The sequence below is a fragment of the Canis lupus genome, chromosome 8, assembly GCF_011100685.1.
Source record: "Canis lupus familiaris isolate Mischka breed German Shepherd chromosome 8, alternate assembly UU_Cfam_GSD_1.0, whole genome shotgun sequence".
NCBI lineage: Eukaryota > Metazoa > Chordata > Mammalia > Carnivora > Canidae > Canis > Canis lupus.
The window spans coordinates 10,852,156-10,863,535 of record NC_049229.1 but is presented as its reverse complement, the minus strand read 5'-3'; the positions used below and the strand labels follow the sequence as shown (position 1 = coordinate 10,863,535).

The window sequence follows — 11,380 nt, the reverse complement described above, 5'->3', positions numbered from 1 at the left end:
TTAACCTTCATTAACTAATCAGAAATCAGAAATCCCCAGAATGGACAATATTAATTACAAGGGGTTACAGAAAGGAAGGAAGATTAACCTTCATTATTAACTTTTTTTTAAAGAAAAGTAATAGTAGTTTGATGTCCTAGAAACCCTGCTAATTGACTTGGCATCACTACCTCTCTGGAATCTGGGGACTTGGTCTCTCTCTCTCTCTCTCTCTGAATAATAGGGACAAAAACCTTTGCGTATTTGACAATTTTCATTGCTGGCCCCTATTTCATGCTTTTGGAGCTGGAACCGTTTTTCCTAGAACAGGAGGAGTAGGATTGATGAGCAGGCTGTGGCTCCAAGTATCCCTGCAGTAAGCAAGGGCCAGTGCTTCTTCCCTCTGCACACTTGTATGTCCTGACAAGGCCACTGAAATTTATGATGTAGGACTTAAGGAAGTTATTGGATGAAACATATGACTCTTTGAAATCAAGAATAGCATTGGAAACCTAGAAGCTACGGAGACAGCCTTTTATCTTCCTCCTCAAACTTGCTACGATAAAAAACAAGGAAGTGCTCTTTTTTTTTTTTAATATTTGGTTCCATTTCTCGGTAGATTGTAAACTCAAGGACAGAAGCAGCCTATCAGTCATACTATTTCTATAATAGTATATACAACTGGTATCCAATAAAAGATACTTAATGAAAACTGAATAATGGGTTATCACAATATGTGATTTGAAAAGTGACCCCAAGTATAAAATAATAAGATTGAACCAGATTTTTATTTAACAAAGATTTACATAACACTTACCTTGTGTGTAGGCATGATTCTGTGTGCTTTACCAAAAATAACTCACTTAATCCTATAGCAATTCTATGAATTAGGTCACATTATTATCCCTATTTTACAGGTTATGAAAGTGATGTACTTTTGCAAGGCCATAGAATAAGAAATTGGAAGAACCAGTATTATAAGCCTTGGCAGCCTGGTACTAGAACCCATGCTCTTAACTATTATACTCACTGCCTGAGGTCACTGCTAGGAGGCAGTGAGGCTGGGCCCAGATCTACCTAATACATTTATTTCAACAGAAGTCACCTTTTTGGCTGCAAAAATCAAACAAATGCCTAGAAAATGTCAGGATCCACACACAAAGTAAAAGTTAAAAAGTAGCATTGAGCTTATCATCAGGAGATCTGAGTGGTGGTCTGGCTTTGCCTCTAGCTTAGTGTTTTATATGAGGCAGGTTATCCAAATTTTCTGAGCCTTAGCTTCCTCATCTATAATATGGGGACAGCTCTTAAATGAGAAGTGGATATGAAGTTGCTTCTAAAATACAAAACACTAGATAAATATATTATTAAGAGGTATTTTTTTAACTTGTCACTTTAAATTTTAAGAAAATGGGGATGTAAACTTAAGAAAATTCTCCCAGAATATATTTTTTAACTTCTCATAAAACTATGGTTAACTTTGAGAAAATCTATTATAGTTGTATTGATCTCACCAATCTCCCATTTTGAATTCTGAGGACCTAAGAGGTTTATAAACAAAGACTTAGTGGCTTTGTTTTTGGAACCAGTATTTGGAGATAGTCCTTCAGAACAATGTGCCTATTAGCATCCAATTATGTAAACCTGCTTCATTATATCAGGATCAAACTGACTCAAGAAAAGAATTCAGAGATGACTAGAGACATGTTTCAAATGCCAGCTCAACTTCTTTCCTCAAGAAATGGCTCTTTGTTTTAATGAGATGAATGCCCAGCTGCTAACATATGGGGGGTCTGGAGTGTAAGGTAGCATGGTGTGCACAACAGATACCAAATCCATAGCCCTGTGAAACATACTAGTATAGTTTATGTACCTGCAATATGAGAATCTGAGCTCTGAGACTACAGCAGCGGAAAGACACAATCCCTATCTTCAAGGAGCTTAAAGTCTTGTGTGCTGGTGCTGAATTTGGCTCCATGTTATCATTATCTGGAACAATTTTTAAAATACCAGTATTGAGGCCTTACTCAAATCAATTAAAACCAAAATCTCTAGCGATAGGATCCAGGTATCTGGGTTTTTGTTTGTTTGTTTGTTTGTTTGTTTGTTTGTTTTAAGTTCTTAGGCTGACTCTAAGGACAACCAGAACAGAAACCTCTGTTTAGGAGGAAAGAAAAAGAAGTTAAAAGGTCATTATGGTACAAAGGATTAAGTGCCATGTTTGAGGAAATCAACCAGTTTTCTTTCTTTCTTTTTTTTTTTTAATAACTTCTTTTTTTAAGACTTATTTATTTATTCATGATAGTCACAGAGAGAGGAGAGAGAGGCAGAGACACAGGCTGAGGGAGAAGCAGGCTCCACGCCGGGAGCCCGACGTGGGACTCGATTCCGTGACTCCGGGATCGCGCCCTGGGCCAAAGGCAGGCGCTAAACCGCTGCGCCACCCAGGGATCCCAACCAGTTTTCACTAGTCAGAGTTTTCCCAGATGAATCTTGGAGAACGGTTAAATATATAAAGAAGGGTAAGGGTAATACAAAGAAGGAAGCAGAATGTGTAAAAGCCCCAGAAGGAAAGAAAGCATGATGCCATAAAGCAGCACCTTCCAAATGTAAATATGCATACAAATCACCTACCGATCTTATTAAAACGCTGATAGTATTTCATCCAAAATGGAGTAAGGCTAAGCTTATGTTTTGTTTTGTTTTTTAAGATTTAGGAGATCCCTGGGTGGCTCAGTGGTTTGGTGCCTGCCTTTGGCCCCGGACGTGGTCCTGGGGACCGAGGATCAAGTCCCGCGTCCGGCTCCCTGCATGGAGCCTGCTTCTCCCTCTGCCTGCTTCTCCCTCTGCCTGTGTCTCTGACCCCCTCTCTTTCTCTCTATGTCTATCATGAATAAATAAATAAAAATCTTTAAAAAAAAATTATTTTGGGGGCATCTGGGTGGCTCAGTCGGTTAAGCGTCTGCCTTTGGCTGGGGTCGTGGATCTCAGGTCCTCGGATCCAGCCCCACATCAGGGGTTTGCTCAGCAGGGTGTTTGCTTCTTCCTCTTCTGCTGACCCTCTCCCTGCTTGTGCACTTTCCTCTCTCAAATAAGTAAATAAAATATTTTACAAATTTAAAAAGTATTTATTTACTTGAAAGAGAGCAAGCACACACATGTGGGGGAGGGGCAGAGGGAAAGGGAGACAAGCAGACTCTGATCTGAGGGGAGGAGCCAGACTCAGGCCTCAATCTCACAACCCTGAGATCATGACCCCAGCTGAAATTGAGTCAGACACTTAACCAACTGAGCCACCTAGGTGCCCCAAGATTCTGCATTTCTAATTAGATCCCAGGGGATCCATTATTGCTGGTTCAGAGCAAGAAAAAAGTATGACTGGAGTATAAATGTGAGAAGCAGGCATGACCAAGATGAGCAGGAAAAGTCAACTAGACCTCCATCTTGAAAGCCCCTGCCAAGGAGTTGGGACTCCATCCTAGACTTTATTCTGAGGGCATTAGGGAGTCACTACAAGATCTACAGCCAAAGAGTGATAGAATTCAATTTTCATTTTAAGAACATCACTCTGGCTGCTCTGATGAAGAGATCAAAACTGGAGGTGAGTGGTCAAACTGGACAGTATTGGAGTAATCCAGGTAACAGATGATGTGGCCTGAACTAAAACAGTAGGAGTGGGGATGGAAAGTCTTCTCCTGTATATTCTGCTGAGATGTCAAAACAGAGGGGAAAGTTGAAGATGAGTCCTCTGTCAATTATTTGCAAGCAGTAGATTTCATTCTGCTGGTTTGACCAAAAGCCAATTTATTAAATGATATTAAGTAGCTCACAGAATTATCGGGGTGGCTGGAGAAATATTCAAGACTGAGTTTCGAGTAACAGTACCCAAAACTTTGCCACAGAACCACCCAGATCAGGAACCTTGTCATTGGTGTTCTCTATTTCAGTTAATAGCGCCAGCTTCTGCTACTGCTTCTACTGAACCTCAAATACCAGCAACTTGGTTTTACTGCTGCTGACACCAATGCCATTACTGCATCAAGTCTTGAACTGTCCTGTGCCTGAGAGCTCTGCCAACACCGCCATGATGAACACAGAAGCCCCATGCAGAGCCATTTATTCACATTGTTCACCTCCAAATTTAATCTTGCATGAAGGTATCTGATTGGCATGCCTGCATCCTAGCCCCAAAGCAGACTGGGGAGCTGAGTTCTGATTTCCACCTGAGAGGGAAAAAGATGCTCATAATATGGGAATTTCCCCAAAGATAAAAGCTATTCAAAAGATGATGATGGGGATCCCTGGGTGGCGCAGCGGTTTAGCGCCTGCCTTTGGCCCAGGGCGTGATCCTGGAGACCCGGGATCGAGTCCCACATCGGGCTCCCGCTGCATGGAGCCTGCTTCTCCCTCTGCCTATGTCTCTGCCTCTCTGTGTGTGTGTGTGTGTGTGTGACTATCATAAAAAAAAAAAAAAAAAAGATGATGATGTCCATCGTACTTAACCTAAAAAGCTTTTCAAAATGGTTAGCTTCTCAGGAAGAGAAACAAAATTGAATCGTGCTGAGTAGTGTCTGGGAGGTGAGAATCCAGAGGCTCTGAGAGTGGCAACTCTTTCATACCTGGAGAATTAAGGAGTAATTCCACTTCCTTCTTCCCACAAAAAGTAACTCTCACACATTCCATGAATTAGATTAATTTGCCTTAAGGGACTTTCATTAAAATGCAAATATACCTTTTAAGAATGTTACGTTTCATTCACAAGTTAATGGGAGTTACTTTAATCAGCTTCATGCCCAGCAAAGTGCACCCAAACACAGTAACTTAAAATATTAGACTTTGGATTGTGGCCTAAAGGAAGGAAAACCTTTTGAGTTGGAGGTCAAGCCTGGAGTGTACTTTGGAACCCTGCACGTTGCTTGATTCCTATATAGGGAAGTGCTATAAAAGGAGAAGAGAAAGTTGACTAGTTGTGATAGACCCAGAAAATCTAGTTTATGTCAGATTGTTTCAGTTGAAGACCTTATCTTCCCTCCAGTTAAGGCCAGCCATCTCAGTTTAGTTGAACTCAGGGCTTCCAGGAGGTGATTTCCTTTCCAAGTCCTGTCCTTCCCCTATGAGGAGGGAAAGAATACACTGGTGGAAAGAGAAACAGTTTTTCTAATGCTCCCCCATTGTTTTCCTTGTCTCTTCACTAAAACCTGAGACCCCTGAGAGTAAAACCTGCATCTTATTTCTCATGTATTTCTAGCACTTAATTTGGTATCTAACACAATAGATAAACATTTATTTTTTTAAATATTTTATTTATTTATTCATAGACACAGAGAGAGAGGGGCAGAGACACAGACAGAGGGAGAAGCAGCCTCCATGCAGGGAGCCCGATGTGGGACTCGATCCCGGGTCCCCAGGATCACACCCCAGGCTGCAGGTGGCGCCAAACCGCTGCGCCACTGGGGCTGCCCTAAACATTTATAATAAACAATTGGATAAATACAAGCATGCACTTTAATACCATTTGTGAGGTTTAGAATGTTCTTCCTTAAGCAAACCAAGAATCTATAGTATTTCTTTCACTTCCCTTGTCAAAAGGAACAGACAACCAGGGAAAAGGGAAATGCCTTTTCTCTTCTCCATCTCAAGCAAGTGCAATAGAAGATTTAGGTGTATATGAACAATTCATTATTGAAATCTCTATTATTTATTCACTTCCTGCTGGAGTCCATATGAACTTTATTTAGTTACAACACTCAGAAACAGTAAAAACGGTTCATTATTTTTTCTATATCAAATCAAATCTGATCTGAGTCTCTTCCCTTATGGTACAAAGGATTCCATGAGAGCTCTTCAGGATTTCAGTCTTTAATGGCCCCCTGTAATATGCCTCTTATCCAATTCTGCAAGACTCCTTGGAAGCAGCAGCTCCATCTCCTCCAGGCAGCAAGTTGGGCTGTGTAGAGCGCATTTTCACAAAGGCAAGGATCCCAGCAACCTTTCTTCTCTGATGTCTTAGTCATAGTTCCAATAACTAGAAAAAAAAAAAAGGGAAGAGGAAGGTATGCAAGGACCTTGGCTCATCTTACACTGATAACTCACAAAGTCTAACTTCACCTCTCTAAACTCATAGAGAAATTAAGGAGTTTCATCAGAAACGTTACCTGTAGCTATCTCTGTCTCCCCAGCTGTCCTCTTCCAACAAGAAGATGACCAAAGAGTCCCCATTGTAGCTTTTAAAAACCTCTTCAGTCAGTTTGCTTAGTGTCTTTTGCTTGCCTTCCAGATCCACATTCAAGTATTCTCCACCCTGCCTTCTGCCCTGGAGCCTGGGTCAGCAACAGGTCCTCTGCTTCCCTATTTCTGGTAGGGTTTTTCCAGTGGGGAGTTCTGGGCGGAAATGCAAGAGAGATGGATAACAGGGTCCGGTATTTATTCCCCTAACTCCCTCCCAAAAGGGTCTTCTGGAGTTGGCTGAGCTTCTTAGCAGAACTCCTCTTAAGTTTCTACCTCTCAATTCCAGACTCCTTTCCCTTCTCCCTTCAGGCCAAGGGGCAAGCAACAAACATATCAGCTGCTACTATGCCCTGGGTTACTATACTACCCCTATAGATCCCCTATACCTACACCTTTGTAAACAGTCCCTTTGTAAATAACACTTTCCCAGGTTATCCTATTTAGAACATATTTGATTCCTGATGGGACCCTGACTGATACAGTTAGTGTGATAAAATAATTTATATTCTTTGATGATACATAATATTCAGTATCTTCTTTTTAAAATAATATATTGGTGTAAGGCATTGGCTCACAGATGTCAAAGAACTATATAAAAGATAATTCCCACAACATATCTTGGTAGGGGAATACAAAAGGATAAGTTTTAAAAGAATAGAGTTGTAAATCTCATACAAATATAAAATCAACATGTGTCAAAGATTTTTATTTCATTAATATTTAACTCAGTAAGGAAGAAGTCAGTCATATATTACAACCAGTTCAAAAGAGAGCTCAAACCTCCTGTATGAAGAATTCCAAATAATTTATATTGATATTCCTCACTCAGAAAGGTGGATAGTAACACCCCTTGAGTATAGGCTGTGTTAAAGGATGTACTTCCAAAGAGGATTTTGTGGAAAGAGGAGGAAGGTATAACTATTCTGGAGAAACCTAGCAAACACCACCTTAGCCAGGTGATCAAAGTGATTATCATCAGTAAAAAAGACATGTTGTCGGGATGCCTGGGTGGCTTAGCAGTTGAGCATCTGCCTTTGGCTCAAGGAGTGATCCTGGAGTGCCAGGATTGAGTCCCACATCAGGCTTCCTGCATAGAGCCTGCTTCTCTCTCTGCCTATGTTTCTGCCTCTCTCTCTCTGTCTCTCGTGAATAAATAAATAAAATCTTAAAAAAAAAAAAAAAAAGACATGTCACCATGTACCTTTGATATGATGTAATAAGAACAGCACTTCACTCTGTGATCCTCCTTCAAAAGCCTATAATCTGGTCTAATCATGAGAAAAATATCAAATTCCAATAGAAGGACATCTTACAACATAGCTGACCAGTATTCCCTAAAACTGCCAACGTCATCAAAAACAAGAAGAATCTGAGAAACAGCCACAGCCTGAAGAAACAAGATTACTAAATGCAATGTGATATTCTGGATAGAATCCAGAAGAAGGATTTAGTGGAAAATAAACAAAATGTTAATAAAGGATGGAGTTTAATTAATGTACCAGTGCTGGTTCCTTAGTTGTGACAAACATAGTAATTTGAGATGTGAATAAAAGACGGAATTGGGTGAGGTATATATAACTCTGTACTATTTTTGCATCTTTGTTACAAATCTAAATCTACTATAAAATTAAACTTTATTTTCAAAAGAGAGAAAACTTAAGGTGCTATACATATGTAGTCAGGAAGGGAATATTGAAATGTATTTATAAAGGGATGCAAAATGGGCAAAATCAGTCAGCATCTACAGAGTAATAATCAAATTTTACATTTTTATGGATAAGACTGATTTGCTTACTATTTGTGTTCAACAAGTTAACTTCTATCTCTAAAGAGTTGTAAGACAGCCTAGTCATATACAAATCCTATATAGCCCTATAGGACCAAAGGAATCCCCAGAGGCTCCAGCATTCCCTTAAAAGGTTATCTAGAAATCTCTTCTGTCCATTCAAAATGTTTCACAATTTTTTTCCTACAAAGGATACAGGTGTCTAAATTATAAAAAGCCCTTACAGGGGTACCTGGGTCACACAGTCAGTTAGTGAACCATCCAACTCTTGGTTTTGGCTCAGGTCATGATCTCAGGCTCCTGAGACTGAGTCCTGCATTGGGCTCCCTGCTCAATCTGGAGTTTGCTTGAGTTTCTCTCTGCCTCTCCTTCTCCACCTCCCTCCTCTCTAAAATAAATGAATAAATCTTAAAAAAAAAAAAAATCCCTTACAACAGCAGCTTGGCCTGACTTGACAAAATGGGTAACACAAGTATACAAATATTCAAAAGGCTGTGCAATGCTTTGCTAAGTTACCACAACACTAAGAACTCAAAAATAACCCAAAGATGAAGATAATTTATCCGCCTACCGGGGGGAAACACTACAGACCGCCAGATGTACATCACTGCCTTCAGGTTAAAAGCACTTGCAGGGGATCCCTGGGTGGCGCAGCGGTTTAGCGCCTGCCTTTGGCCCAGGGCGCGATCCTGGAGACTCGGGATCGAATCCCACGTTGGGCTCCCGGTGCATGGAGCCTGCTTCTCCCTCTGCCTGTGTCTCTGCCCCTCTCTCTCTCTCTCTCTGTGACTATCATAAATAAATAAAAATTAAAAAAAAAAGGCCATGTTTATAAAAAAAAAAAAAGCACTTGCAATATCAAGTTACCTAGGCAACATACCAATAAACGGTGCAGTAAGAAAATAAGAATTTAAAAAAGCAAACTGAAAAAAAGAATAATCAAGTTCCAAATGCCATCCCCTACCTGGTTATACAAACTATTCATGTTAAAGACAGACTCAGCTCTTAGGTGGGGAACTGTCGTTTTCCCAGGCCTTATATTTCCATATAGAAGAGTTTGGGCTGGATCAACATTCCTGGCCTCCGTTTCTACATGTGTAAGAAGAGGCTATGACAAAATATATTGTTGCAGTTTGGAGCATTTGCCATTGGAGTTTTTGTTTCAGGTTCTCATTTAAATATGTTTGTTTCCTCTTTCCTCACTGACTTAATGCATGTGGCAAGTGTCTTAAAGCCAGAAACCACATGGGTCTTTCCAACCTCAGTTTCCTGTGCGAAGAGTGATTCTCTCTCATAGTAAATTAGTAAAGAGACTTGAACATGACCCAGTATACATGCTTGAAAGCAAGGGAAAAGGTGTCAATCATGCACTATGTGAGAATTTCCACTCTATGTCACAGCAGTATTTTTAATTACAAATGAATAAATTAGTATTCTGGTTCTACCCCAATTCGTGTCCATTTTTTTTTTTTTTTATGATAGTCACACACAGAGAGAGAGAAAGAGGCAGAGACACAGGCAGAGGGAGAAGCAGGCTCCATGTAGGGAGCCCGATGTGGGACTTGATCCCGAGTCTCCAGGATCGCGCCCTGGGCCAAAGGCAGGCGCTAAACCGCTGCGCCACCCAGGGATCCCTCGTGTCCATTTTAGTTAGTGTGAACGAATTTCTCAGAACCTGATCCCCTCACTAACCACTGAAAAATATAAATCTCTGAGCTTTCAAGTGGGGGGGGGGGGGCTAGATTTCTTCCAGCCTCTGTAAGATTAAATAGTACTCAAGGCAAGAACTGTGGTTTGTTTCCAATTTCCCCCACTGGGGCTTACTGATAAAATTCTATTTTCTTTACTTCTAGTGCTTTATGTTTATTCACATTTTACCATTTTATTGCATGTATGTCTTGCCTTCCTAAATTCTTTGTGGAAGCAGAATAGACGGTCAAAAAAAAAAACAAAAAAAAAACAAACAAACAAACAGAAAGGACTACTTTAGTGCCTACTCTCTACTGCCCTCTACAGGTGGAAGGAAAGAACAAGTGAATCACAACATACTACCACCTGCAGTAGTGTCCAAAACATTTTCACCTAACAGAAGAGTTTAAAGCAACTGGTGATTTTTGAGAGATTAACCATTACCAACCAGACTCCACCTATTCACAAGAATTATTTCCCAATTTGCTAAACTCCCTTCACTGTGGAAAGATCTCTGAGAACTATATATATCCCATTTTCAAGAGAACTTGCTGTCTCCTGTACTCATATACAAATGGACATCATAGTCCTCTCTTACCCTGGGTCAAGGCTAAAGGCCTTTATGTCAAAGTTCCTTACAGCCCTGTAAAGCTTGAGTCTTGGGGTGAAAACAGATTCAACAGTTATTAATGACATAAAGGCATGAACAGTACAACTTGTCTGTGCTCTGCAGCCATCAGAGATAACATGAGATTTTGCTTTTGGTTTTTACAAAAAAAATAAAATAAGGCAGCCTGCCAGATAACCAGCAAACAGGCAGCTTCAATGTTGTGTAGAAAGGACCATTGATTATGCATGGATTATTTTCTTCAGTCACACTACTTTATATGGATAGCAACACTGTCAATGATGTCATCTTTCAAAACAACAGACCTGAATGTATAGGCATATTGTGCCAACTGAGCCCCAATCAATGACCTGAGTAATGCAATCATGGTAACACCATTATTCCTCATCTAAACCCTCCACGCCCATAGAAAAATAATGCTAATCTGATGCATGCTCAAGAAACAGGTTGTGTGGGAAAGAAGAATATGTACTTACTCCACAAAATTTAGATCATTACGTGCATCAGAATATGTCGTTTCTTTTTGTTTGTTTGTTTGTTTTTTGTATTAGCAGCAGGTTAAATTTTTTTTTTTAACAATGACACACTTTCCTGGCTAAGTGCGGATCCTTTTAGTGAGGATATTTTCTAAAGACTGAATTCCAAATGTGTGTTCACACAGCATACCAACATCTTTCCGGAACTACAGCATCAGAGTGATTTACAGCATTCCTGATAGAGGAGGCATCGTTGTTTTATAGACTGGAGTAAGCAAAATTTTGAAAGATTTATAGCTTTTAATCGCACTTCCTGCTTGTTTTGCGATTCAATTGATTCTATTTACCGACCTTCAAAATGGGCATAATAAGGACCCAAGCAGATTTAAAATTTCTTAACGTCTGGAAACTTAGGCTTTCTGAGCTGAAATAGTTTTCTTCTCTAAACGGTGCGCAGGGAAGAGAGCCAATGAGTTTTTCCGCTCGTTTAAAGGACACACCGAGCGCTTTCTACGAGGTTGGCCAGCTTCGGCCTAGGAACTAGTACCTTGTCTCTGAAGACCATACATCCGGGTCACCCTGGAACCAGGCAGA

The 11,380-nt window shown here is 40.3% G+C and overlaps 1 long non-coding RNA gene across 6 annotated transcripts; it reads right to left on the bottom strand.

Moving 5' to 3' along the window:
• Window positions 1-5,654: 5,654 nt before the first annotated feature.
• On the bottom strand, window positions 5,655-11,327 carry LOC102156213. Of its 6 annotated transcripts, XR_005363107.1 has the most exons (4): window positions 11,138-11,327; window positions 10,977-11,051; window positions 6,135-6,360; window positions 5,655-6,004 (listed from the first exon to the last, which is right to left on the bottom strand). It is a non-coding gene; the product is annotated as an uncharacterized LOC102156213 (long non-coding RNA). The 6 variants fall into 6 exon arrangements; XR_005363104.1 differs by lacking the exon at window positions 10,977-11,051; XR_005363106.1 differs by lacking the exon at window positions 11,138-11,327 and having other exon boundaries at window positions 10,977-11,131.
• Between the last annotated feature and the right edge of the window lie 53 nt (window positions 11,328-11,380).